This window comes from Drosophila suzukii, chromosome 3, assembly GCF_043229965.1.
Source record: "Drosophila suzukii chromosome 3, CBGP_Dsuzu_IsoJpt1.0, whole genome shotgun sequence".
Lineage (NCBI taxonomy): Eukaryota > Metazoa > Arthropoda > Insecta > Diptera > Drosophilidae > Drosophila > Drosophila suzukii.
In genome coordinates, this window is record NC_092082.1 from 36,896,542 (window position 1) to 36,923,905 (window position 27,364).

Genomic DNA, 27,364 nt, shown 5'->3' on the forward strand with positions numbered 1-27,364 from the left:
TGACCTAAAGATTTAAAGGACTGTCAGTAACGTAAATGATGCGACATTGCTTCAATCTGACCTAGATAGTATCGGTAGTTGGTGTTCCAAGAATAGTTTGCCTTTAAACCTTAACAAATGCCACATCGTTCGTTCTGTAACCATTCCATCCACTTATCACATAAAAACCACCCTTTCTCTTTTTTTTTTGAATGAAATAGTTGATCTTGGGGTTCTATTTGATGACAAATTTCTGTTTAATGAGCACCTGAATTTTATATTACCAAAGACTTATGCAATGTTCGGCTTTGTTAAGCGAAACACTTTATTATTCAAGGATCCGTATTCCAGTTTGTCTGTATACTCTGCCTTTGTCCGTTCTAGGGTTGAATATGCTTCCTTCATTTGGAATCCCTCGTGAAGTGTCCAGATCAATAGGATTGAGAGGTTGCAGAAAAAGTTTTTGAAGTTTGCACTGCAATCCTTGCATTTTACTGAACCGGCTCCGTCCTATGATAGTCAGTGTTCCCTGCATCACACTTCTTCCTTGAAGGATCGCCGTGCAACTGCTCGCAATGAGCCACTACTAAAAGCTCATAGATTGTTTAATTCTTTGCCTTCTAGCATTAGATTTTCAGAAAAAAAGAATAAAAAACTCTTGAAAACCAATAAATGGAAATGATTTGGCTATTAAATTTTATGTAGATGATAAAATTAATGAAGCGAAATCACATCAAATAGAAACTATAACTAAATCATTTCAACTACGAAGTAAAAGAGTATCAGAGCTGGAAAGTAAAGTAATAAAAATTAAAAATCTAATGGAGGATATACATAATTCATTAAAAGAGCTTCTTGATTAATTGGAAAATCTTAACACCCAAATCTTCTCACCCAATCATTCTTTCTGATCAGATACAAATAGATGGAACAATACTTCGAAAAATCAATTTTCATGTCGTGAAAACGAAGAAGAAGTTTTACCAATTCATGTGGATCATATATAAATATACCATTCTTTCATTATTTATTTTATAATTAAAATGTCAGTTGATAAGTTTGGTTGTTTTTTAAATGAGAAAGATTACTCAAGAGATATAACAAAAGATCTAGAAAAACTTCAAAGTATACTTAATGATTATGATGGACATTTAAATATTCAGAGGAAACGATTTAAAAATTACCTACCCCCGATTCATGAAAATGATATTGCAACAAAATTTTATATTGATGATGAAATAAGTAAACTAGTACAGAATACATCTAATGAAATTTCTAAGCAACCGCAGAAACAAGAAATCTTTAGATTAAGACCTCGAATCAATAATATTGAGGGAAAAGTGAGTGAAATTTCTAAAAAATTGGAATTTCTCATGAAACCCTTAATTAGATAGTGGAGGATATAAATGAAATAGAAAGTAACATTTTCAATTATATAGTTGCACCAACCTCAGTTATAAAAAGTGAAACTGAATCTTTAGAGAAGAAACCATTTATACCAAAAAAAAATAAAGCTATGAGTAAACGAGATTTGTAAATGAGTTACATCGCCCATCATTCAAGAATTTCCCAAGACGTAGAGTTATATTAAAGGGTATTAATGATTTATGGCAGGCTGATTTGGTTGAAATAAGGGCATATGCATCATCAAATAAAGGCTATAGGTATTTGTTAACAGTGTTTATGGGGAAGACAACAAATATGCCACCCTTATATTTATAATTAATAACGCACGAATAGGTTATATTAAAATGTATAGCTTTTATTCGGAGCGGCAGACGGACTATGAATGTGTAAAAAGCTTGGCTCCAAGATCTTCATATAGACATATGCAGGCTTACAAAGTAGTTGCTGAATAGATAAGCGACAGCTTTATGGGTATAAGAAAGAAGGCGAAAGATAAGCAGAGAGCGATGCAGGTGCCGTCGTACACCTATGCGCGCATGACTAGGCGCTGGCGATCTGCTCCGAACATACTCCCCCCGTTGGAAGAGGTAAGGTTCCAACTATCTCGGAATCGATGGGCAGAACGGCTAGCTTGGCGACGGCTCTCTTGATCAGACCCGTAGCTGTACGGACCATAGCTACTCTGATGACTCCGTCCCCGCCGGGTATGACTTCTTGGATGCACCCAAGCTGCCATCTCAAGGGTGGAACGTTGTCCTCCTTAAGCAAAACTATGCGTCCAACCTTGATGTTAGACGTTTCGACGCGCCACTTGCTCCTCTCTTGAAGTAGGGACAAATACTCGCTGCTCCACCTTTTCCAGAAATGTTGCTGCATCTGGGTAACCCGCTGCCATCTGCTGAGGCGGTCTTCGCGGAGATGAGTAATGCCAGGCTCAGGAAACTTAGTGTAGCTGGAACCCTTCAGGAAATGCGCCGGTGTTAGCACCTCAAGGCTTTCAGCATTTTCTGAAATTGGACAGAGTGGACGGGAGTTAAGGATGGCAGAAATCTCATATGCAAGAGTTCTTAATTCATCGATGGCTAAGATGGATGCACCGACGACTCTGTAGAAGTGAAATTTAGCTGACTTCACAGCGGCCTCCCATAAACCACCGAAGTGCGGGGCACGCGGAGGGATGAACTTCCAATCGATCCCATCAGCTAAACAGACGGAAGATATCGATGCTGTGTGTTGCTCGCTCAAAAAGAGCTCTTTCAGCTCGGCAAGCTCTCTCTTTGCACCGACAAAGTTTGTAGCATTGTCGCTCCAAATGGTACGCGGACTGCCTCTAAGGCTGATGAATCTCCTCAGCGCTGCGATGAAAGAATTCGTCGTGAGATCCTGGACCACTTCCAAATGAGCAGCCTTCGTGGAAAAACAGACAAAGACGGCGATATAGCACTTGTGGGGTGCCTTATTTCTGGCCTCTGCTTTATGATAGAATGGCCCACAATAGTCCACTCCTGTGGTATGAAAAGCTGGATTAGGCTGCACTCTATTTGCTGGAAGGCTACCCATGACGTGCTCCCAAGTAACAGGCTTCATTCGGAAACATCGGACGCATTTGTTGATAACGCTGGCGACGAACTTGCGGCCTCCAATCGGCCAGTACCTTTGCCGTAATGCGGCAAGCAGCGCCTGCGATCCTCCATGCAAATATTTCTCATGATAATAAACGATGATCGCCTTGGTGACTGGATGATCCTTGGGCAACAGTATCGGATGCCTCGTGTCGTAGTCCAAGTTTGCGTTCTGAAGCCTTCCACCCACGCGAAGTAACCCATCGGAGCCGAGTATAGGTCTAAGCGAAACCAGCTTGCTTTTCTGTGGAAACGGCTTGCCCTGGCTAAGAGTTCCATACTCCTTCGCCAAGTTAACCTGTTGGATGCTCCTCAGAAGAAGTACAGTTCCAGAGTTGATCTCCTCCACCGAAAGTCGACCTTTTAACGGCGCAGATTTGGCTCTGCAATTTGAAATGAATCGATAAATGTATGCAAATACGCGCTGCAACTTATCGAAAGAGTTGAGGAATTTGCAGTTTGATGAACTGTCTATGCAAACGGCCCCAATTAGAGCCACAGAACGGCGCTCTGGAAGATCCTTCACTGAGTCTAGCAGGGACGGCCAATTTGACGAGCTTTGCAGAAGGAATGGAGGCCCGTTAGCCCAAAGGGAATGCTCCAACAATTCTCTTGGGGTACATCCTCGCGATACGACGTCTGCCGGGTTCAAGTTTGTAGGAACGTGATGCCAAGACATGTCTTTCGTCATCTCCTGAATTTTCGCGATTCTGTTTGATACGAAAACGTTAAACTCCCTCGGAGGTTGCCGAATCCACGCCAACACAATGGACGAGTCCGACCAGCAATGAAAGGTGCAATCGAAATCTATGGCTTCCTTGGCGTTTACGATTAGCTCAGCCAATAAAAGCGCTGCGGAAAGTTCTAATCTTGGAATTGTTAAGGCCTTCAATGGAGCTACCCTTGACTTGGCACAGAGCAGATGGACTTTCGATTCTCCATTGGTCTCCGATCGCAAGTATAGACACGCTCCATAAGCTGACATGCTAGCATCGCAGAATCCATGCAACTCAACGGAAGCCCTTGGTTGCAGTACGAATCGTGGGAATTTTAAGTTCTGTACGACCGATAACTGTGAGGTCAACTCCCCCCATGACGAAAGAATGGGCTCTGGCAGTGCATCATCCCAATCCACGTTCGCACTCCATAGAGATTGCAGAAAAATCTTAGATTTTGTGATAATAGGAGCTATTAAACCGAGTGGATCATAGAATTTGGCAATCGTCGACAATGCAACCCGCTTAGTGGGTCGTTGATTGATTGGCAGTTGAGAAAAATAAAATAGGAGCTGATCAGAAGATGGATCCCAGACTAGTCCCAATGCCTTGGCGACATCCGATCCATCGTGAAATTTGATTAACTGCTCCTTGTCGCATTCAGACTCTCCCTTCAGGGCTGCTGACTCATTCGAACACCATTTGCGAATTGGAAAGTGGCCTCGCGACAGTAATTCCTTCACCTGACGACGAATTTCTCTCACCTCCTCAACTGAGTCCCCACCAGATATTAAATCATCCACATAGAAATCTATACGAACAATTTTTGCTCCAATAGGAAATGATTCCTCCTCATCGTAAGAGAGTTGATGCATGGCCCTTATAGCCAAGAAGGCAGCTGGCTTGGTTCCGTAAGTCACCGTGTTCAATTTAAAAACACTCAATTCTTTCCTGGAGCTCTCTCTCCAAACGATGCACTGCAAGAAATCATCCGGGTACGAAACACGCACGCAACGGTACATCTTGCAGATATCTCCACAAAGGGCAACTTTAAAAAATCGAAAGCGAAGCAGTATATTGAAGATTTTTTGTTGAATTGTTGGTCCTGCCAGAAGTAAGTCGTTCAGAGAGCTACCAGAAGTTGTTTTAGCAGAACCATCAAAAACGACACGAAGCTTCGTACTCGTGCTTTCCTGCTTATGTACGCAATGATGGGGCAAAAAGAATTGTGTTTCTGGCGGTTCCTTAGTTACAAGAGACATGTGACCTAGGTCGATATACTCCCTCAAAAATGCTGAATACTGAGCTTTCAGGGCTGGGTTTCTATCTAATTTAGCTTCCAAACTCTTGAAACGACGACGAGCCAAGCAATAAGAATCACCTAAAGATTCGAATCCGGAAGTGGTCAAGAGACGAACAGAGTATTGGCCGTTTCCAAGTCGAATGCAATTTTCAGTAAAAAGTTGCTCACATCGCAAGTCTTCCGGCAATAAAGATGGCTTAGACGAAGTGAAGTCCTCAATTTCCCAAAATCGCTTAACAATGGCGGAAAGTGTGTCATCGGAATAATCAGCTGGGTCCTTGATGCTGGCTTGTAAAACCGACTTATGAGTTGGCATGTTCGATGATAACCCTCCAGAGACTATCCAACCAAGCTTGGTGTTCTGAAGAGTTGGCAAAGCCCTATCCAAATGAATTTTTCCCATAGAAATTATTTCGAAAAACAACCCAGCGCCGAGTAAAAGGTCAATTCGTTGTGATTGATTGAAATTAGGGTCAGCGAGTGAAATGTTTTGCGGTATCCTCCACGATGTTGCATTTATATTGAAATGGGGTTGATAATCAGTAATACTGTGAGTCACAACCGCTGTGAATGCCGCTCGATAGCTTGCATCCCGTGATTGCACAAGAATATCGACAGTCTTATCAGAGATCATGGAAGATTCTCCTATCCCAGAAATCGACGTTTGCGATCTTCTGTGATTCAAGTTTAGTTGGCTGGCTAAGCGAGAGGTTATGAAGTTTAGCTGGGAGGCCGAATCTAAAATTGCTCGGCAAGGCATAAATGCTCCAATTCTATTTCTGACGTAGATAATAGCAGTTGGAAGCAACACGTAGTCGATCGGCAAAACATTTAAGGCTTTGGGTGGAGGGCTTGGTAAATGATGATCAGGATGCGATGATGTATGCGAACATGATACTAATGCTGATGAAGTAGATGGTAATGGCTGAGAGCTCGAGGATGGATCGCATGATGGAGATGAAAATGAGGTTGATGTTGCGGATGGGTCATGGTTCATGTGTAATAATGAATGATGCTTCATGCGACAATACTTGCAGTGAGTCGACTTGCATTGCTGCAAACTATGCCCCTTGCGCAAACAGTTGAGGCAAAGGTGCAACTTCTTTGCTTCTCTATATCGAAGATTCGGACTCAAATTTAAAAATCGAGGACACTTTGGCAAATAATGATCCCGTGCATCGCAAAATAAGCATGTCAAATGATTTGAGTTAGTAGCAGATGCAATAAGTGTATTTTGGTTATATTTGTGCAAGTTTTTTCCCACCTGCTGGCCTGGTGTTTGAGTTACCAAGGCTTGATCCAAGTTTTCCATCATCCTGCACCTCTTTTCCAAAAACGACTCCATAGCATCCCAGGTAGACAGCTCAGTGATTGACAAATCCTCTTCCCATTTTTCCCGCGTCCTCTGATCCAGTTTCCGAGTGACGATGTGAATTAAAAGTCCATCCAAAATTTGTTGCGTATTGGCCAGGGTTCGAATTGCTCGCAGATGCGAATTCATGCAATCGCTCAGCTCCCGAAGACCCTTCGAAGATCCCTTCTCGACACCCTTTAAACCGAATATTGCCTGAACATGTGCCTGAAAGTGTAAAACTTTATTATCAAATCGATTAACCAGCAAATTCATAGCCTTTTTAAAATTAGCATTCGAGGGTTCGAGCGAGCGTATGGTTTCCAGAGCCACGCCGCCCAAACTCGAACGCAAATATTGTAATTTTTCAATGTCGCTTAGCTCATCATCATTTCCGATGACCGTAGTGAAAGTCGCAAGAAAATCCGGCCACTCAGAGTAGGATCCATGAAAACGAGCAATTTCCAAATTTGGCAACCGAGGCTTTCTAGATCGAAAAGAAAGATCCGCATTATTAGTGATGTCAATAGATGTTGAATTTGCAGCGGTTGAAGCCGGCAATTGTGACTTGCGATGAGCCGCCAAGCCTCGGCTTAGTTTCGCCTTCACATCCATGAAGACTTCAGCAAATTCAATCCGATGGTCGCTCGAGATCTCTGCAAAGTCCAGTCTTTCCAACGATGTCTGCGCAGAATCAAATGCCTGGTTTAAGGAATTGACCCATTCCATTCGCGCCAGCAAATCAGATTCGTCAAACTGATTAACCGCATCAGTGTTTAAATAGCATTTCATCGAGCTCATTTGCCGCAAAATAGATTGGGCTTTGACTCGGTAGTAGTCGACGTCACTTGTGGATTCATTTTGAGCCCGAACCGAGTTTTCCGTATCAGACATTTTTCAATCACGAGAAAGAAAAAAAACGAAATGAAAATGAAATAAAATAAAATGTCCGACCGCGTTAGAGGCACAAAACACCGTATACCCTTCACCGCGAAAACGTGAAGGTTAACAAGCGTCGCCGAGATGCAACGGAACCTTTAACTTTGTTGTTGTTGTTCTTGCCGATAAATTGCCTGCCTAGCAACAGCGGATTATGTAACTGGCAAACGAATGTATGTATGGCTATATGTACATGTATATATGTAATATGCGCTATTAACAAAGATTAAATGCGATTCACTTTGTTAAGAATTATTTGCACAACACAAATTTGGTGCTTTTTCACAGCGCAAAATGTACAAAAAATCAAACGGCCGGCTGTGCACTTTTATATGCACATATGTATGTATGTTTGTCTGTTTGTGACCGAATGCACGATAAAGACAGCGAAACAAAGCGTTTGTTTAAACTATATTAAACAATCGCGAAACCGAGTTGCAGACTCCGATTAAAACTGCTATCACGTCGGGGTCACCAAATGTTTATGGGGAAGACAACAAATATGCCACCCTTATATTTATAATTAATAACGCACGAATAGGTTATATTAAAATGTATAGCTTTTATTCGGAGCGGCAGACGGACTATGAATGTGTAAAAAGCTTGGCTCCAAGATCTTCATATAGACATATGCAGGCTTACAAAGTAGTTGCTGAATAGATAAGCGACAGCTTTATGGGTATAAGAAAGAAGGCGAAAGATAAGCAGAGAGCGATGCAGGTGCCGTCGTACACCTATGCGCGCATGACTAGGCGCTGGCGATCTGCTCCGAACAAACAGTAATAGATACCTTTTCAAAATATGGGTGGGGTGAAGCAATAAAATCAAAAAATGCAGAAGAAGTTACAAAAGCAAAGGAAGAAATAATAAAATCTGGTCGTGGAGTACCAAAGAATTTACAAACAGATAATGGAAATTAATTCTATAATAAACAATTTAGAGAATTGATGAAAAGATATGAAATTAAACATTACTCAACATTTAGTACTCTTAAAGCATCTATTGTGGAATGTTTTAATAGAACATTAAAATAACTTATGTGGCGTGAGTTTAGTTTTAATGGAAAATATACTTGGCTTCAAATATACAAGAAGTTAATTAATAATTATAATAACAGGAAGCATAGAAGGATTAAAATTAAGGCCATTGATGGTAATGCTAAAAATGAAAAACAGATTTTAATGAGATCATACAATCATCTAAAAATATTTACAAATGGGGACTTTAAAGAGGGGGATCATGTACGAAAAAGTAAATATAAACATGTCTTTGAAAAAGGCTATACCCCAAACTGGACAACGGAAATTTTGCGAATTCGGAAAGTACAAAATACATCCCCCAACACATATTTACTTGAAGGGTGATCCAGGTAAACAAGAAATTAAAAAAACAAAATTCCCTAATACTTATCTTTTTGAAAAGATTCTGAAACACAAAGATGAATATAAAGTGTGAAGATAAGCATTTACAGATAAGAATTTGAACGGAGCTTGATTATGATCTTGTGCGTGTGGCTAGACTAAAAGAGCATGTACAGATAAGAATTTGAACGCAACTTGATTATGATCGTGTGCGTGTAGCTAGTCTAAAAGAGCACGTACAGATAAGAATTTGAAAGGAACTTGATTATGAGCTTGTTCGTGTGGCTAGACTAAAAGAGCATGTACAGATAAGAATTTTGGCTGGAACTTGAACTCAAAAGATTCTTTTTTTTTTTAGTATAACAAATTTATTTATTTAACGTTGATCAGCCAACCTAATGGCTATAAAACGTTGTGTACGAAGAGAAATAATTAACATGGAAACATAACAGAAAAGGTGATTAACAATATTTACAATAGTTGAACAAAAACAATTTTATTGCTTTTGTACTCGAGAGACCTGACGTCCTTTTGTCCAGAGATCACCGGGGTGCCTTCGCTTTAGTCTTCTTCTAGTCCTTGGGTGGGCCAAGGAAGCTGCTAGGTGGTTTATGTGTGCAGTGAGGCGATCATTGTACCGACTAGAGTGCCGGTTTATCTGCTCCCTGACTGAGGGAACATGAAGGTCAGTTGTTAGGGCGTCATTCCTGATGTACCACGGCGCGTCTGCAATCATACGCAGCGCACGGTTTTGGACCCTATGGACTTTCATTACGTTCGAGTCTGAAGCCATGCCCCATAGTTGGATGCAATACGTCATCGAGGGCACCACAATTGTTTTGAACAGCAAAACTTTATTGCCAAGACTGAGCTTGCTTGTTGGCTTAAGCAACCAGTTGAGTTTTCTCAGCTTAGCTCTACATGTAGCTGCTATTTTGGTAGTGTGCTGCTTCCAGGTGAGCCGCTTGTCCAGGATCAAACCCAAACATTGCGCATGGGGTGATTGTGGGATGGTGATGTCGAGAAGCTCTACTCTGGGAAGGATCTTTCCACTCAAGGTGAAATTGCAGTGTTGCGACTTTCTTCCATTTATGGATATGTTCCAAAAGCATTTATGTTCAAAAGCATCTAAAATATGCTGGACAGCTCGATGTGCTTGCTCTGGGGTTCCATGATGATGCCTAAAACCAAACTGGTGGTCGGGAATGGCATCCTGCACGCTTCTTACTCCCATGATTCTGCTAAGAAATATTCTTTCTTTAGAGAATGTGGGTAGCAAGTTTATCGGTCGGTAAGACTGGACAAGGCTCTCCGGTTTTCCTGGTTTTGGTATCATCGTTATCACAGCACCCTTTCATTAAGAGGGAAAGTGGTGGATACGTAGCATTGAGTTGAACAGGAGAACAAGGAACAGGATTCCCTTTTTAGGCAAAGCCTTGGCAATTCTGCTATCGATGCCATCAAAGCCCGGCGCTTTTCTAGGATGTAGCTTTTGGATATGAAGACAAACTTCTTCTGGGCTTACATGTTTAATCGGTAAGGCATCCGGGGAAGGGGCATGAAGGAAGGCAAGAGTTTCTTCAACATCCTCGTGGCTCGCGAGTTCAAATGGCTGGAAGCGTTTTTCAAGATCGTCTGCAAAAGCTAAAGAAATTTCTGAGTCGGACCTGCACCATGTGTCATCAGATTTCTTTATGGGGATCTTGTGCATTTCCAGAGGTTGAAGCCGTAAGGTTTGGTGGGGTCAGCATTTAGGAGCATCTCATCAAAGTATTTCCGTTTGGTTTCATAAAAAAGCTTTTTAAGATCATCTTCCGCTCGTCGATATGTACTTTTGTCGACAGGACAAACACTTAATTTACCACCTTATAAACATTTTATTTACCAACTAACAAATTAAAATCCTATCAAAATGAACATCGCCCAAACTACGGACTGAAACTAACATTGAGTATAAGGGGACAGTATAGAGACAATAAAAAGGTAAAATATCATAATATAATAAATAGCATAAAATATAATAAATAGCATAAATAATTTCTTATAAATATGGGGTAGATACGATAAATGTAGCTTATAAATATTTCGATTAGGATCGGGCTGCTGATATGTTTTACTTTACCTTAAACCTTTCTTTGTTATACCCGTTACTCGTAGAGTAAAAGGGTATACTAGATTCGTCGAAAAGTATGTAACAGGCAGAAGGAAGCGTTTCCGACCCCATAAAGTATATATATTCTTGATCAGGATCACTAGCCGAGTCGATCTAGCCATGTCCGTCTGTCCGTCTGTCCGTCTGTCCGTCTGTCCGTCTGTCCGTCTGTCCGGATGAACGCTGAGATCTCGGAAACTATGAGAGCTAGGCTATTGAGATTTGGCGTGCAGATTCCTGAGCTTCTTACGCAGCGCAAGTTTGTTTCAGTAGACTGCCACGCCCACTGTAACGCCCACAAACCGCCCAAAACGGTGGCTCCTACAGTTTTGATGCTAGAATAAAAATTTTAACGGAAATGTAATGTTCTCATCAATACCTATCGATTGACCTAAAAAAAAGTTTGCCACGCCCACTTTAACGCCCACATCCGCAAAAACCTGTGACGCCCACAATTTTCATGCTAGATAAAAAATTTTAACTGAAATGTATTGGTCTCGTCGATACCTATCGATTGATCCAAAAAAAAATTTGCCACGCCCACTCTAACGCCCATAACGCTTAAATCTGTATACCGCCGGTAGGTGGCGCATTTTAATCTTGCTTTGCTGCTTGCATATCTCCATTTAGCTGAGTAACGGGTATCTGATAGTCGAGGTACTCGACTATAGCGTTCCTCCTTGTTTTACTTTAAGTTCGTAATTACTTTGTTTTACGTTACAATATCACCGTTCTCATTTGCAGGCCAAATCAAAACTTTGTGCGCAGTCGCAAAGGCAATTTACGATATTGGCGCGTTGAGTGGGTTTCTGCTGCTCAAAATCTACGGTATTGGTTCTCATATTTTTACCATTACATAAACAGGCAGCAAATCTTAATAAGTTTTCTTTTTATTTTTAGTGGCACGATCACACAACATAATAAAAATTAAAAATGAATTTGAGATCGCCATCTACTATCAAATATGTTTTTATATAAAATAAACGCTCACCAATTTTCCAGCGGCATCCTCGAAGAAAGCGCCTTTTCCGAAGTCGGCTGAAAATGCTGAGAAAAGAATAAAGTCTTTGGGGACACAGGGGCTTTTTAACTTTTTCATTTTTTTTAAAATCATTTTTTCTTTTTAGATGGGGTAAGTTGCCATGCAATTATTTTTTTCTTTGATAATGGGAAGTCAATGCCGGAGTTTTGGCAGCTTACCGGGAGGCTCAATCAATTTAACAAATCACAAAATACACCTTAAAAGAACATATAACAAAAAATAGGATTACTTATAATTAACAAAAAAATAAAAAAAAATTTAGCTCGGCTGTATTCCGCCACTTTTCTTTTCGATCTCTTATTTCTTTTTCCACTTTTCTTTCTCCTTCACGCAAATATGTGAGGTTAAATGGCCTTTCTTTTCTTTTCCCGCTGGTTTTCCGCGATAGGTTTTAGAACCCTTACGGGCACAATTTAATGGGGTTTTTTATACCCGTTACTCGTAGAGTAAAAGGGTATACTAGATTCGTCGGAAAGTATGTAACAGGCAGAAGGAAGCGTTTCCGACCCCATAAAGTATATATATTCTTGATCAGGATCACTAGCCGAGTTGATCTAGCCATGTCCGTCTGTCCGTCTGTCCGTCTGTCTGTCCGTCCGGATGAACGCTGAGATCTCGGCAACTATGGGAGCTAGGCTATTGAGATTTGGCGTGCAGATTCCTGAGCTTCTTACGCAGCGCAAGTTTGTTTCAGCAATGTGCCACGCCCACTCTTACGCCCACAAACCGCCCAAAACCGTGGCTCATACAGTTTTGATGCTAGAATAAAAATTTTAACATAAGTGTATTCTTCTCATCAATACCTATCGAGTGACCCGAAAAAAAAATTGCCACGCTCACTCTAACGCCCACAAACCGCCCAAACCTGTGACGGCCACAATTTTCATGCTAGATAAAAAATTTTAACTGAAATGTATTGGTCTCGTCAATACCTATCGATTGATCCAAAATCGATCCCACTCTAACGCCCAAAACGCTTAAATCTGTCTACCGCCGGTAGGTGGCGTATTTAAATCTCGATTTGCTGCTTGCATATCTCCATACCATTTAGCTGAGTAACGGGTATCTGATAGTCGAGGTACTCGACTATAGCCTTCTTCCTTGTTTTTTACTAATTTCCCCCAGCTTTAAACAGTGTCGGCACAGGGTAAAATTATAACCTCGCGAAAAAAAATTACACCCTTTTCGTCGTCCAGCGATTTATTTGTGCTCCGCGCCAATCGTAAGTCGCGTAAATACTGGTGGCCCTCTCCAAATCGCACTCCAATTAGAACTTCTGGTGCACTCAGCTGGTTGAAATCCAAAGTGTTCCCGCCGGTATCGAATATCGTAACTTTTCCTTCTTTTTGGTTTTTTAGTTTTATAATCGCCTAGACCCTATAAATCACATAAAGTGCTGCTGATCGGACACTTTGGATCTTGTTTATTTATTTTGACTCGCGAAATTAAACCACTTAAATTAGACGATGGTTTTCACGACTTAATCGGTGGAAGGTTCAAATGGAAAAGAACGCTAACGCCGCTTGCCAAGGGCGGCAAACCCCTTAACAGCAGAAATGAAAACCGCTCTCAGCAGAAAACAACTGACATTTCGCCCTGTTGACCTATTAGTCTTTTTCTTACCCCTATTCCTAGTTCGGCAACCAACCCACAGATGGCGCCAGCTCCGATCTGTTCCGACTTGGCTACCAGCACTACATTTGTTGCATAGAAGGAGCAGCCTCTTAAGGTAAAGTTATATTTATTTCTGAGAGCAACATTACGTCAATATGTTTGTCAAGCAGGAAGTAAGATATATTATGTTAATGGTGTGAATCGCCGTTAGCATTCCACCAACCATTTGTATCAATAGATTGTGATTACGCATTATATCTTACATAGTTGTCCAGAGATAAAGATGGTTTAGACCATACGTTTGCAGAGCGCAACGTGGTCACTCGCTGATGAATTCGTCTTTACAACTCTTTATATATGGGGCAACCTCTGTAGAGAGCGGTGTGTTTATTCTTAACAATTCTAACATTACACAGGTCCGTTGCTTTTGTATGGTCCTTCTACGATGTAATAGAAACTTAAGTTTGTAGATAGGGTGCACGTTGTTTTTCTTATCTGTTATCTATTCAAGTTCTACCTTAAATAAGGTTGGGACTTCCTTTCCTTGTTTAAAATGTTGAAGACTGATTTAGCGTTAAATTCCTTGTCTTTTAACGCCCTTGTTTTTTCTGCAAGTGTTACATCCGACTCTATGCTCTTTAGTACTACTTGTGGCCCTTGCTGCTTGTTAGTTGGCACGTGTAGAAGTTAATTTTGTTGTCGGTTAGATGCCTCGATAATGCTCTATAATTATCTTATTATGTTCTTTTCATAAAATTAAGTTTCAATTGTTATGAAGAGCATTGCTAAAAGACGTATATATATTGAAGGTGCTTTTGGGTTCTTTTAAACATCTTCTTCGGGTTCGTCATTAACATTCGTTTAATTAAGTTTATGGTATTTTATTGGGTGTTAATATTAATTAAATAAAGTAAATAATCAATTTGTTTAATTTTTTGGGCAATTCATCACAAGCGTTGTACACTTATTAATACGTCTCTTACTACGCTGTTAACTTAAGTAATTTATTTTGTGTCCCGCAACTCAGTAAAACACGTATGCATGCGGCAGATATTAATTAAATTAATCTTTGTTGTGCTTAAGACTCACATATGTAACATAAGACTTTTGTTAGTATCACTATTTTTCACATTTCTAAGACATCACTTTAGCTCTAAGCAAGGAAGAACGCCAAAGTCGAGTACTTCGACTGTCAGATACCCGTTACTCAGCTAAAGGGACCAAAGGGAGATGGAGATATGCAAGCAGCAAGGCGACATTGTAATGCGCCACCTATCCGCTATCTAAATATATGGTTATGTGGACGGCAGACAGATTTAAGCGGTATGGGCTTTAGAATGGGCGTTTTCGGGTCAATCGATAGGTATTGACGAGACTAATACATTGCAGTTAACATTTTTTTCTAGCATTAAAAATTGTGGGCGCCACAGGCTTGGGCGTTGCAAACTTATTTATATATAGGTCAATCGATAGGTATTAACGAGACCAATGCATTTCAGTTAAACATTTTTTTCTAGCATAAAAACTGTAGGCACTACAGTTATGGGCGGTTTGTGGGCGTTTGACTGGGCGTGGCACCCTGATTACCAAATCCCCACTTTCAAGCTTTTGAAGTTTCCGAGATCTTAGCGTTCATCCGGACGGACAGACAGACGGACACGGCTAAATCGACCCTGCTAGTGATCCTGACCAAGAACATATACACTTAATGGGGTCGAACACTCTTCCTTCAACCTGTTACATACTTTCTGACGAATCTAGTATACCCTTTTACTCTACGAGTAACTGGTATGAACACGAATTCAGAACATAATTAAGAACATATTTGACGCGAGGAACACAATATTAATATGCACATTCCGTTTTCACTCGTACTATTACTCTTTCTCAACTAGCAGCTAACTGTCGTTAGCCCCACCCTCGTTACGTTGTCGCGTCTCCAATTGACCAGCCATCAATGCGTCCCCTTGTCTGCCATTTTCCCCTTTTCCACGGCGGGACTCAAAGGTGTCTACTTCGAATAGATGTAGGTGTAAGGAAAGACTTTTGTCATATGATGAGCGTATGGTTCTAAGGTTGGATTTAAGCAGGATAGTTCTTTTTCGACTTGGATGTGGACTTTGCATAAGCAGTAATCAATAAAAATGAATGGATATGAAAATAATCTTTGTCTGCAGGTCCAGACCTTTTTTTGCGTTGTAAAGGTTTCAGTTTTAATATTTTCTAATGTTTTAATTTAAAAACAAAAGATAACGCTAAAGTCGCATTTCTCGACTATCAGATTACTAAGCTTTTAAACTGAAAATTGATACATTCTTTCGGTCCTGCCTTCTGGTGCTTTGCAACCCTGGGAAAACGATCTTCTTTCTTGGCACTGCCAGAAACATAAGCATGTGCAGAAAAGTCAGAGGGAAAAGTGCTGCCAGCGCTATTAAATATTGAACAGTTTAAGCAATGTGATTTTTTTGTCTCTCGTTCTTCTAGTAAACTTTATACCAATTTCATTTTTCTAGTTCCGATTAGGTTAATGTAAAATATTAATTGCTGAAAAAAATGTTAAGGCGCGAGAAGAGGGTTCCTCGTTCATTGTATTTTCTCTCTCGCCAAAAAGAGGAGCAATACATCAAACATTTATATATATTTAATATTGCTAAACATAAACAACGTTTGTATTAGTTGTTCAATAACATGTAGGTCCAATAGCATTGTTTAAAAAGATTATATTAGCCGGACATTGCCTGGCTCTGACGTCAATGCTTTTCTTATCTTCTTAATAAGCCGGTTTGTCGGTGTTGGCGTGGGCGTGATAAAGCTTATTTGGATCAATCGATAGGTATGGATTAAACCAATACATATCTGTTAAAATGTATATTCTAGCAAAGTTTTGGGCGATTTGTGAGAGTGGCATGAAGAAATATAGACAGACAGACGGACAAACAGACAAACAGATGGACATGGCTAGATTGAATCTCCTAGTGATGCTGATCAAGAATATATCTACTTTGTAGGGTCGGAAATGTTACCATCTACCGACCATAAGTTAAAAGCAAATAAAGTGTGCTCGGAAACAGCCGATCTGCTGCACGAATATCTCCATCTCTCTCGCACTCCGATTAGCTAAGTAAAAGGTATCTAATCTGTTCTATCTGTTTTAAATTGCATTACAATATTGTCATGTTCATTCATTTTTACTGGCGAACAATACAAGCATCAAGTGCACCTTCTTTGGGTTAAGGGAGCCCCTTTTCTCATTGACTAAGAGCCCTGCCTTGCTTAACATGCACTCGCTTTGCTGGAAATCTGATGAATATCTGATAATGTGGCATTATACAAAATGTTGCAGTGATTTTTTAAATATTTGTTTACCTTAATTCGGATGTGTTCTCATTTCATTTAAGATAGGTATATATTTTTCATACCTATTTTTTTGTCAACAATAAAGTAAGTTGATGAAATTCAGAAGACATTTATATTTAGAAGTTACATATATTTACGTTTAAGTTTTGGTTGTATTTTTCGGAAATGTTCCGCCTTAATTCGTTCATTGCAAACCAAAAAAATTGCAGGTTCGACCTAAGTGGGCGTTTACTATAAATAACATGGGAGGAGCTTAGGGGTGGAATTCTCATTCGAGGACTGCTATTGGCTATTGAAAGGCAACGCCCGTTTTTATATTTATTCATTTCGTTCCAGATGGTAATAATATAGAGCGAGAAAATTTTCAAAATTGGAATTGTTTTGAACTGTAACTTTATTTTGTTTTATATATTTAAATAATTTGAAAGTGAAGCTAATAATTTCAGAAAATTACAACGTGGTAAGGGTTATTATCTTGTTAACACATTTTTTACCGTTGTAGCAGCTTGCAACCCAATCAAGAAGCATTTTAAATCTGACCATGAAAGTTAATTTGTGTTTAAACACAAATTTGTTAGTTAAATTTTTTATTTCTTATGTTGTAATTTGAATTTTATAAAGTGTGAGGAGAAATTTAGTTTCTTTTCTTACTGTAAGGTGCAAAAAGGAAAGTTAGTTTTAAATTTAAACTCCGCGAGACTAACATTTTGGGCTAGTACTATTTTTTTTGAGTTGGCAGGACTGCTTATGACATCTGGGCCAAATTTAATGTCAATGACATTATCAGTAATATATTTACGCTTTTGTTTGCCAAAGGACCAAAAGTGCATTTTTCGAACCAGCCGCTCAATTTCTCGCAGAAAAGGTCGTCGCGTTGATGAGAGTGAAACAATGGTTTCTGACTATCAGGACAAGCTCAAATGCATGATTACGGAATATGAGACTTGGATTTATGCTTACGACACTGAAACAACCGACCAATAATTCGCCTTACTTTATGCCCACATAAAGTAGTCAGTAGAAATTCGCGTCATTTGTTCGTAAGATCATTTCGACTAAAAAGGTGGAGCAAAAATTAAAAAACCTATGTGTTTCAGCAGTGTCATCTGAAAGATTTATGGAAAACCAAGTCAGGTAAATCTGTACAAGTATTACCAAGATCTGTAGCAACAGATCTTGTTACATTGTGTTTATTTTCTTTTGCGCCTTTTGAAATTTACATCATCATATTTCCAACAATTCCTTCTAGGGTATCGTAACAAACATTAAGTGAGGTATGAAGATTTAATTTTTTCTTAGTATTTGTTGACATTAAATCGTAATTTCTTTCTTTTCTACAGCCGATAACCAAAAACAATAGCATTTTTCTTGATTTTTGTGATTTAGTATTGTATTCCATTATTAAACATTTTTAACCTATATTGAAAGAAAAAAAATGTCTACATCTGCATAGAGTTTTAGTGTGAAATTATTAGTTCGTCAACTTAGTATACAACTTCAAAAAGTACAACAAATATTGGTTTACGCCGAGAGCTGTAGTATTTAACTCGGCTGGAATTTTACAATTTAACTTTTACAGGAATATGCTCAATAGATGTCAGCAACTTTCTGCTTTTAAACTTTTGAAAAATATCAATTTTCTGAAAAGTGGCATTCAAGAAACGAATCGCTTGCCACTATACCCTACACACCCTTATTATAAGTATTATTTTTTCCATGTTTTGTGTTGAAGTTTCTCCCTTTTTATACCCTTGCAGAGGGTATAATGATTTCAGTCAGAAGTTTGCAACGCAGTGAAGGAGACGTTTCCGACCCCATAAAGTATATATGTTCTTGATCAGCATCACTAGACGAGTCGATCTAGCCACGTCCGTCTGTCCGTCCGTTTCTACGCAAACTAGTCTCTCAGTTTTAAAGCTATCGGGCTGAAACTTTCACAAAAATCTTATATCTTTTGCAGCTAGTATATAAGTCGGAACCAGCCGGATTGGACAACTTGTCTTATAGCTCCCATAGGAATAGTCGGAAAAAAAATGTAAAAAAATTATATCTCTGGTGTATTTTAACATATAACCTCCTACGCTTGGAAATTACTTTTTTTTTTTAGTTCTAAATTTTGAACTTAATTTTATCAAAATCGGATGACTATATCATACAGCTGCCATAGGAATGATCGGAAAATTGGTGGGAAAATAATATGAAACAAATTATAGCTTCGGTGTTTTTATACCCTTGCAGAGGGTATATTGATTTCAGTCAGAAGTTTGCAACGCAGTGAAGGAGACGTTTCCGACCCCATAAAGTACATATATTCTTGATCAGCATGGCTAGACGAGTCGATCTAGCCATGTCCGTCTGTCCGTCGGACCGTCTGTCCGTCCCTTTATACGCAAACTTGTCTCACAGTTTTAAAGCTATCGGGCTGAAACTTTCCCAAATGTCTTATATCTTATGAATTTCGAATTAAATTTTATCAAATTCGGACGACTATATCATATAGCTGCCATTGGAACGATCGAAAAATTGGTGGGAAAATAATATGAAACAAACTATAGCTTCGGTGTTTTTTAACATATAACCTTCTTCGCTTGGAAATAAAATTTTTTTATTAGTTATGAATCTCGAATTTAGTCTTATCAAAATCTGACGACTATGTAATACAGCTGCCATAGGAACGATCGGAAAATTGGTGGCAAAATAATATGAAACAAATTATAGCTTCGGTGATTTCTGACATATATAGTATTGGGAATATAATTTTTTGTATTTTTAAATTTAATAAATATAACTGCAAGGGTATACAAGCTTCGGCTTGCCAAGTGAACTTCCTTTCTTGTTTAACATAAAACCTCCTAAGCTCGGAAATACCATTTTTTATACCCTTGCAGAGGGTATAATGATTTCAGTCAGAAGTTTGCAACGCAGTGACGTTTCCGACCCATGAAGTATATGTGTTCTTGATCAGCATGACTAGACGCAGTCGATCTAGCCATGTCCGTCTGTTCGTCCGTTTCTACGCAAACTAGTCTCTGAGTTTTAAAGCTATCGGGCTGAAACTCTTCCAAAAGTCTTATATCTTTTGCAGGTAGTATATAAGTCGGAACCAGCCGGATCGGACAACTATATCTTATAGCTCCCATAGAAATAATCGGAAAAAAAATTTAAAAAAATTATATCTTTGGTGTTTTTAAACAGATAACCTCCTTAGCTTGGAAATAACATTTTTAAATTAATTTTGAGTTTCGAATTAAATTTTATCAAAATCATATCATATCATATAGCTGCCATAGGAACGATCGGAAAATTGGTGGGAATATAATATGAAACAAATTATAGCTTCGGCGTTTTTTAACATATAACCTCCCACGCTTGGAAATAACATTTTTTAATTAGTTCTGAATTTCGAACTTAATTTTATCAAAATCGGACGATTATATCATATAGCTGCCATATGAACGATCGGAAAATTGGTGGGAAAGTAATATGAAACAAACTATAGCTTCGGTGTTTTCTGAAAAATTATCTTATACTATTGGGACTGCAAGTGTATACAAGCTTCGGCTTGGCGAAGTTAACTTCCTTTCTTGTTTCTGAGTGAATTAATTTGTATGCTAAAAACCCCTATTTACGTCACATGTTCTCAGTGATGAAATGTTATATGTAACGCCGTTTTGATAATGTTGGGCACTGAAAATGCATAATTGTTTAATGAAGTGTTAATGAATTCTGTTATGTTAAGTCTAGATGTGTCCTTCCCAATATTTCATGGAACTTTCTAAAACAAAATTTTAGCTATTTCCACTTTTTTCATTCCGTCTATTAATTTCATCCCCGATTCTTCCAAAGAAGTTGCTTAAATTACTTCCTTATAAACATTAAATTTTTTTTAAAATTTTAATTTTAATGCGTTGTGTTACTTTTATCGAATATGCATCTTTTGGATTGAAAGACTCCTGAACTTGGCGCAATAAGATATGTTAGTTATTTACATTGACTTATTTTCTTGAGTACGTACTGTTTTTATTACTGAGAAGTGGATTCCGTGAAAGATTCAATCCATGTTTCTGTTCTCTTAATAACTGGCTCAGGTGGTACAACTATATATAGGCTTACACTGGACGTTATTTTTAGAAATACTTTTTATTTCCTTTTTTTAGAAGTACTTTCTTAATAGTCAAAAAGTATTTGTTCGTATCTGGGAATAAAAATCGAACCGATTTCAAAACAGTATTGTAAATTATATTCAGATAAAGTATTTGAAGGTTCTAAGCTGTCTTTATATCAGAATATAAATGCTGCAGCATCTGTCAATAAGAGTATTTCTTTGTTCTCTATTTTATTCGGTCATAAGCTGATTAGTGTCCTATTTACAAATCTTGAAATTGCTGAGCTGCTAACTTTCTGAATATCCTAAAAAGCTATTAGGAATGGCGTGATAACTTCGATTTCATTAATATAAGATTTCTAATAAATCTTCCGGCTTTCGCCGTTGTATCATCTTTGCTATAGATTACATATATTGAAATCCAAATGCAATTGCATTGATCTGTTCTTATAAAATTTGCTGTCGTAGCTGAGCTTTCTTGACTACAATTATTTTAGTGGAGTACCAACAGAATTCTCGAATAGATAGAAGGATCCCATATTGCCCGCCTGGCTAGACGTCTTGCCACACTTGCCGGCTGCACTTTTTTAAACACAAAAACAAAACAACTTGAACCAACAAGAACCATTTTCTGTGAGGCGTGTTAATTAAAATCATGAGTGAACGCCATAGTCAAGTCTCGACTATCAGGTACCCGTTACTAAGCTTTCAAATTGAAAAATAATAAAGCTTAATTTTCGTTTAGATGACCTCTTTAAAATTGGAAAATTCGCAAAACATCGCATTATTAATACGCGCAAGTTCCGAAATTCGAGAGTTAGTCGTATACTAATGAGAAAACCGAAAGATTTATAGAGCTGTAACGTTTTTGCTCAAGCTTAATATGGTAGCTGTAATCAGTTTGTCTCAAAACGTTGTTTTAGGGTCCTGAAAATGTAAGATGATGTTAAGCAGCTTAATTTAAGAAACTTTAGTTCTACCACTTTTGGGAAAACTAGCAAGTTTGGCGTGAAAACAGCTATAAAAAGCCAAATTTCTTATGGCCGTTACTTGTGAACTACTAAAGCTTCAGTCTTGTGCTATAAGTCGTTCGAAAGGTATTTTGAAATACTGTGCACGCCTTTCTAATATGATTTGTCTTTAAACCATTGTTTAGAAATGATATGCAAACGTTTTTTTATTCCGATTCTTTAAGCTTTTTTTTATTTCTCAGAAACGGCTCTTATGATTTCAGTTTAATCTTAAGATTGTATAGCCCTTGAGACTCTGCATGTTTTGATATAAAAATGTAAGACGAGTAATTATTACTAATTTAATACAATTCCTTATATTTGCGCGATTGCCAACCATAGGAGTGAGCGTGAGGCAAATACGCGGCTAACGACTTTTTTCGGGTCTGTTATTCCGCGCGGTACTCAGATGAGCTAAGGAAATACCAGAAAAAATACCACACTTAGCGAGTGAATTTCGATGAACGCCGTTAGCCGCGGCCCAAAGAATAAGAAATTTAATCGTTGGCGGTGTTCGTGCAAAGGCGGTGTGGAAACTATAAACTAAAAATGGAAGGAAATCGCCAAAATCGACTGCAGGAGGTCAGTGCAGATGAAATACGACGCCTTATCCAAGCTGTTGCCCGTTATTGTGGGATTTCAGCGGCAGGAAGCAATACCACAACAGGGAAAGTCCGCAGAATAGTTGCAGTGCTAGAGGGTATCCGCTAGGGAATCCCAGTGGGAAAAAACAAACCGAGTGGGACTTCGCTACTTACATGGACATCCTGACGTGCGTGTTCTCGCAAAGAAAGTAAGATCTGGCCGAAAGAATTTGGTTGCTTTGTACTAATAGAATTATATTTTTAGCAGAACCACCAGTAATACGATCTTCGACGACCTCTCCATTAGGACTGCTGATACCACCACCACCAGCTACTTGGCAGCTTAAGCGGAGCTGGAGGACGCGCTCGCTTCTATAGGGAGAAGGAAAATAGGGCGCCCGCTAAGTAACAGTTGGATAAGCCATAGCCAGCAATTGCCAGAATGCTGGGTGACTTTCTGCAGCATCAGCGGATCAACCCCGTTCCCAATCCGGCTCCCACTTCCTCAAGGTCCAATATGCCAATTGGGACTCGGAGCTGGACTGCGGTGGCGCGGAAAAGATGGCGAAGCATCCGTGTGACGAGAAGGAAGCTTTAAACCAGCGGTCGGCAGCGGCCTATTAAGTGAGCATAGGGAATTGTTCTGCCCATCCGCTGCTCGCTCGCGTATAACGTAGATGTTCGTATGACTTCGGCATGGGTCTTCTGGTCTTTTTTTCTCCGCTTGCGCGCGCTTTTTTGCTGCTGCGGCAGAGATTCTCAGTGCAAAACAGAGAAACGTCAGCCTTCAGCGCGCTGCGCGCCAACTTCGTGTTTTTTACACTCACACTAATGCAAGGTAAACTTGTGATGGTCTGTGTTGTCGACCGCTGCTTTAAACTATTAACTTATATAAATGAAAACATTCGTTGAACATTCCATTTATTTTAACTTTAGTAACTTTGTGCACCAGCAAACTCTTTTCTTTTTAAATTTCTGCAATTGATTTGTTTTCCGTTTGATGCTTGACAGTAAGACCATGCTACATGCATTGCGGGTGAACTTTGAAAACTTCGGTCACACTACAAAGAATAAGATTTTTCGACTTGTGAAACTCTTATGCGATCTGAGTACTAGGCTTAAAGACAAAGCTATATGACAGCACTCAGAAATATGACTTTAAGGCTTTTTGAAGAAATTACTGCCGGAGATAAACCCGTTGCTCAGCTTATTGGAGTGCGAGTGGGACAGAGATATGCTTAAAGCAGCTCTAATTTTTTTACTTTCACACCTAGCCAATAGCGCCACATATCTTCTTATTCTTATAGCGCCGATTGGCCTAAAGCGCTAACTTGCCTATAGCGCCCTTAGCTAGCCTAATTTGCTGCCTGTGGTGTGCAATCTCTCTTGCTAAATATTACTTTTTTTGTTATAACTTTTTAATGTCTTTTGGCACATAGATAGGTATTGATAATAAGAACAAACGCTCCTACATGTTTTAGTGCTGGAGTCGTTTGTGGGCGTTAGAGTGGGCGTGACACCCTGCTGCGCTTCGCAGGAAGCCCAAGAATCTACATGACAAGTCCCAACACTCTGGCTCTAATAGTTTCCGAGATCTCAGCACTCATACGGACAGACGGGCATGTCAGATCGACACTGCTAGTGATCCTGATCAAGATTATATCTACTTTATGGGAAACACTTCCTTCTACCTGTTACATAATTTCCGACGAATCTTCTATACCCTTTTACTCTACGAGTAACAGGTATAAAAATAGATAGTTGAAGTTCTTTAAGCTATAAAGTTTAAAGTTCAAATGTTAAAGAGACCATCCCCTTTTACCTAAAAAAATACCAGTAATTGTCATATATATATGTCTTTTTCTAAAGCCTAGTACTCATATTGCCTAAGAGTTTCACTGGTCGAAAAATAAGGTTCTTTGTATTATGACCAACGTTTTCAAAGTTCACCCGCAATGTATGTAGCATAGTAATGCTGTCAAGCAGCTGGGTTTGTTTTGTTGACGATTTAAAAAATACTAGTCTGATGGTGCACAAAGAAGTAAATATATATTATGTTTATTCAAAGGGTTTTATGATATTTTAAAAGCGTGAAATAAAATTTGCTCCTGTTTATGCGACACGGCCGAATTCATGCGTTTCATCAATCTAAGTTGACAGAGATGCCGGACCGGTGGAAAAATGTGTTAGCGATTATTAAACATATATAACATTTTTTACCGTCAAAATAAAAGATTAAAACTAGTTCCCATTGGCACTGAAAGAACAAATAATTTGTTAAATGTAAGGTGTATTTATGTATTTATATCGATCTGGCAACTCCGATAATTATATAGAGTTACCGGAGTTTAATTGTCACCATTTCACGCTTTGAGGTTGAATTCATAGTCAACTTTCGTGTGTTGCCGAATTCATGAAATGGCGTTTATGCACACACGAATCGGCTGAAATCCCGAAATGAAAGCGTGAATTCGGCATCGCATAAACACAGTAATAGATGGATGTTTAAAAAATGTTTATATTTATGTTAGTTAATAGTTTATGACTTCCATCCAGTGTCGCGGATGCTTCGCCGTCTTCTCCGCGACACCTGCAGTCCTACTCCGATTCGCCATGTGCCAAGGACCTTAAGTGAGTGGGAGCCGGATTAAGAACGGGGCTATTCCGTTGATGCTGCAGTAAGTCGCCCAGCATCCTGGCAATGGCTGATATCCCCCAGCTGTCCCTTAGCGGGCGGCCTTTTTTCCTCCTCCCTTATAGAAGCATAAAATGATTTATATTAGTGCAACGTAACCAAATTCGCCTGAGAAGAACTTACTTTCTCTGCGTGGACCCGCCCGGCAGAAAAGAAAGTAAGATCTGGCCAAAAGAACTTGGTTGCCTTGTACTAAAGAAGTATTTTTTTTAGCAGCACCACCTGTAATACGATTTCCGACGACTTAGCCAATAGGACTCCGGACACCACCACCAGCTACTTGGCAGCTTAAGCGGAGCTGGAGGACCCGCTGACTTCTATAGGGAGGAGGAAAGTAGGGCGCCCGCTAAGGAACAGTTAAAGAAGTCATAGCAAGCCACAGCCAGGATGCTGGGCGACTTCCCGTTCTCAATCCGGCTCCCACTTCCTCATGGTCCAATATGCCTATTGGGACACTGAGCTGGACTGCGGTGGAGCGGGAAAAATGTCGAAGCGTCCATGGGACAAGAAGGAATCATTAAACTACTAATTTACACAAATAAAATCATTCGCTGAACATGCCATTTGTTTTTTTATTTTAGTTTTTTTGTGTACCAGCAGACTCCTCCTTTTTAAATTTCTCCATTTGATTTGTTTTCCGTTTGGAATCAAACCCAGCGGCTTGACATGCATTGCGGGTGAACTTTGAAAACTTCGGTTACACTACAAAGAATAACATTTTTCGACAAGTGAAACTCTTAGCCGATCTGAGTACTAGGCTTTTGTTCTTTGCATGGCGGCTAACGGCGTTCACCGAAATTCACTCGCAAATTCTGGTATTTCGAACGGAAATATCAAAACACGTTTCTCAACTGCTTTCGTACTCAACATTTGATGACGGTATTACTCCCGGTGCTTTTGCCCTAAGTAGCGTCAGCCTCGACATAGGGCAACCTTACTGGCCCTTCTTGACCTTCCGAAATTTTATAAAGGCTATGCGAAGTTGTCCGAGTTTTGTTCTATGTTTACTACGATCATAGATAGCCTCATCCGTCTAAGAGACGCAGAGTCGCTGGAAACCATTCGATCGCTGGAAGTTTCGGATGGCAACTTTACTATTGATTCGAATTTGTTGCAAGATAAGTTTATTGATCATCGCTTAGTTTTCAGGCAAACAATACTGAGATCATGGGGCTAAAGGCTGTGCAGAGTTGTTTTGTTTTGATGCTCCGTAACCTGTCGGATTAATTTAACGCTCGTATACGCGCTCAAAAGGGACTGGGCGCAGGATGCATCATCATCCATGTACTGCTGCAAAAGCTAGATCCGGCCAGTCTGGCAAAATGGGAAGAGCGTCTGGCGGACAATGCAATTTCAGTAATTGACATGCATGCCGATCTAAGCACTACACCCTGCTTCACCAGGGAATTTTAGCTTCTACTTCTTCGCAAGAAGCAGCGCAATCTCCAGAAAAGTTTGCCTCTGTCACTCTAAATCGTGTCATAGAACCCTCTATCCCGTCACCAACCGGATTTTAGAGATGCAATCATCAACGGTTAGGATAAGGCACGTACCTGACAAAGATAATTTCGCTACCATAGTGTCTAGAGGTTGCGCAGCATCTGACCTTAAGGATACTGTGTGGTTTTGTGGACCCCCTTTCTTACTTGGAGACTCATCGAAAAGGCCTTAACATACCCCAAATTCTCAGGTTAGCGAAGTAGAACTAGAAACGAGAAACAACAGTCCTAAAGTGTGGCAATATTGGTAACGGTGGCGATGACGTGATGACGTAATCAACATGTTTCCATCCTATCGATGCATTCTGCGGGTCATTGCTTTCGTGATGCGTGTCCTTAATAAAGTCAAAGTCAGCAGAGGATTTCTTGAATTGCAAAATGTCTTTAAGCGGAATGCATCATATTCAACAACTCGTTTTTGGTACAGAAATTCAACAAATCAACAAGAACATTTGTCGGGTCACGCAGCCGCAGCAGCTAGTTAACTTAATTCGATCTCTTATATTAATTGCATCGCGAAAGGTAGCTCTCTCTATCTAGCTCTGTCGTTTTTTGTGTACTTGCATTCTTGGGCCCAGCATTCGGCTGGCTGTCCCTTTGTAAAAGTAGTACGAATTCTGATCTCGAC

At 39.5% G+C, this 27,364-nt stretch overlaps 1 long non-coding RNA gene across 3 annotated transcripts; it reads left to right on the forward strand.

Annotated features, from left to right (window-relative positions):
* The first annotated feature begins 22,031 nt into the window (after positions 1-22,031).
* LOC136117555 (uncharacterized) lies at positions 22,032-25,781 on the forward strand. 3 transcript variants are annotated; one of them, XR_010655094.2, is made up of 3 exons: positions 22,032-22,751; positions 22,808-25,394; positions 25,451-25,781. It is a non-coding gene; the product is annotated as an uncharacterized lncRNA (long non-coding RNA). The 3 variants fall into 3 exon arrangements; XR_010655095.2 differs by having other exon boundaries at positions 25,454-25,781; XR_010655096.2 differs by having other exon boundaries at positions 22,811-25,394.
* Positions 25,782-27,364: the final 1,583 nt, after the last annotated feature.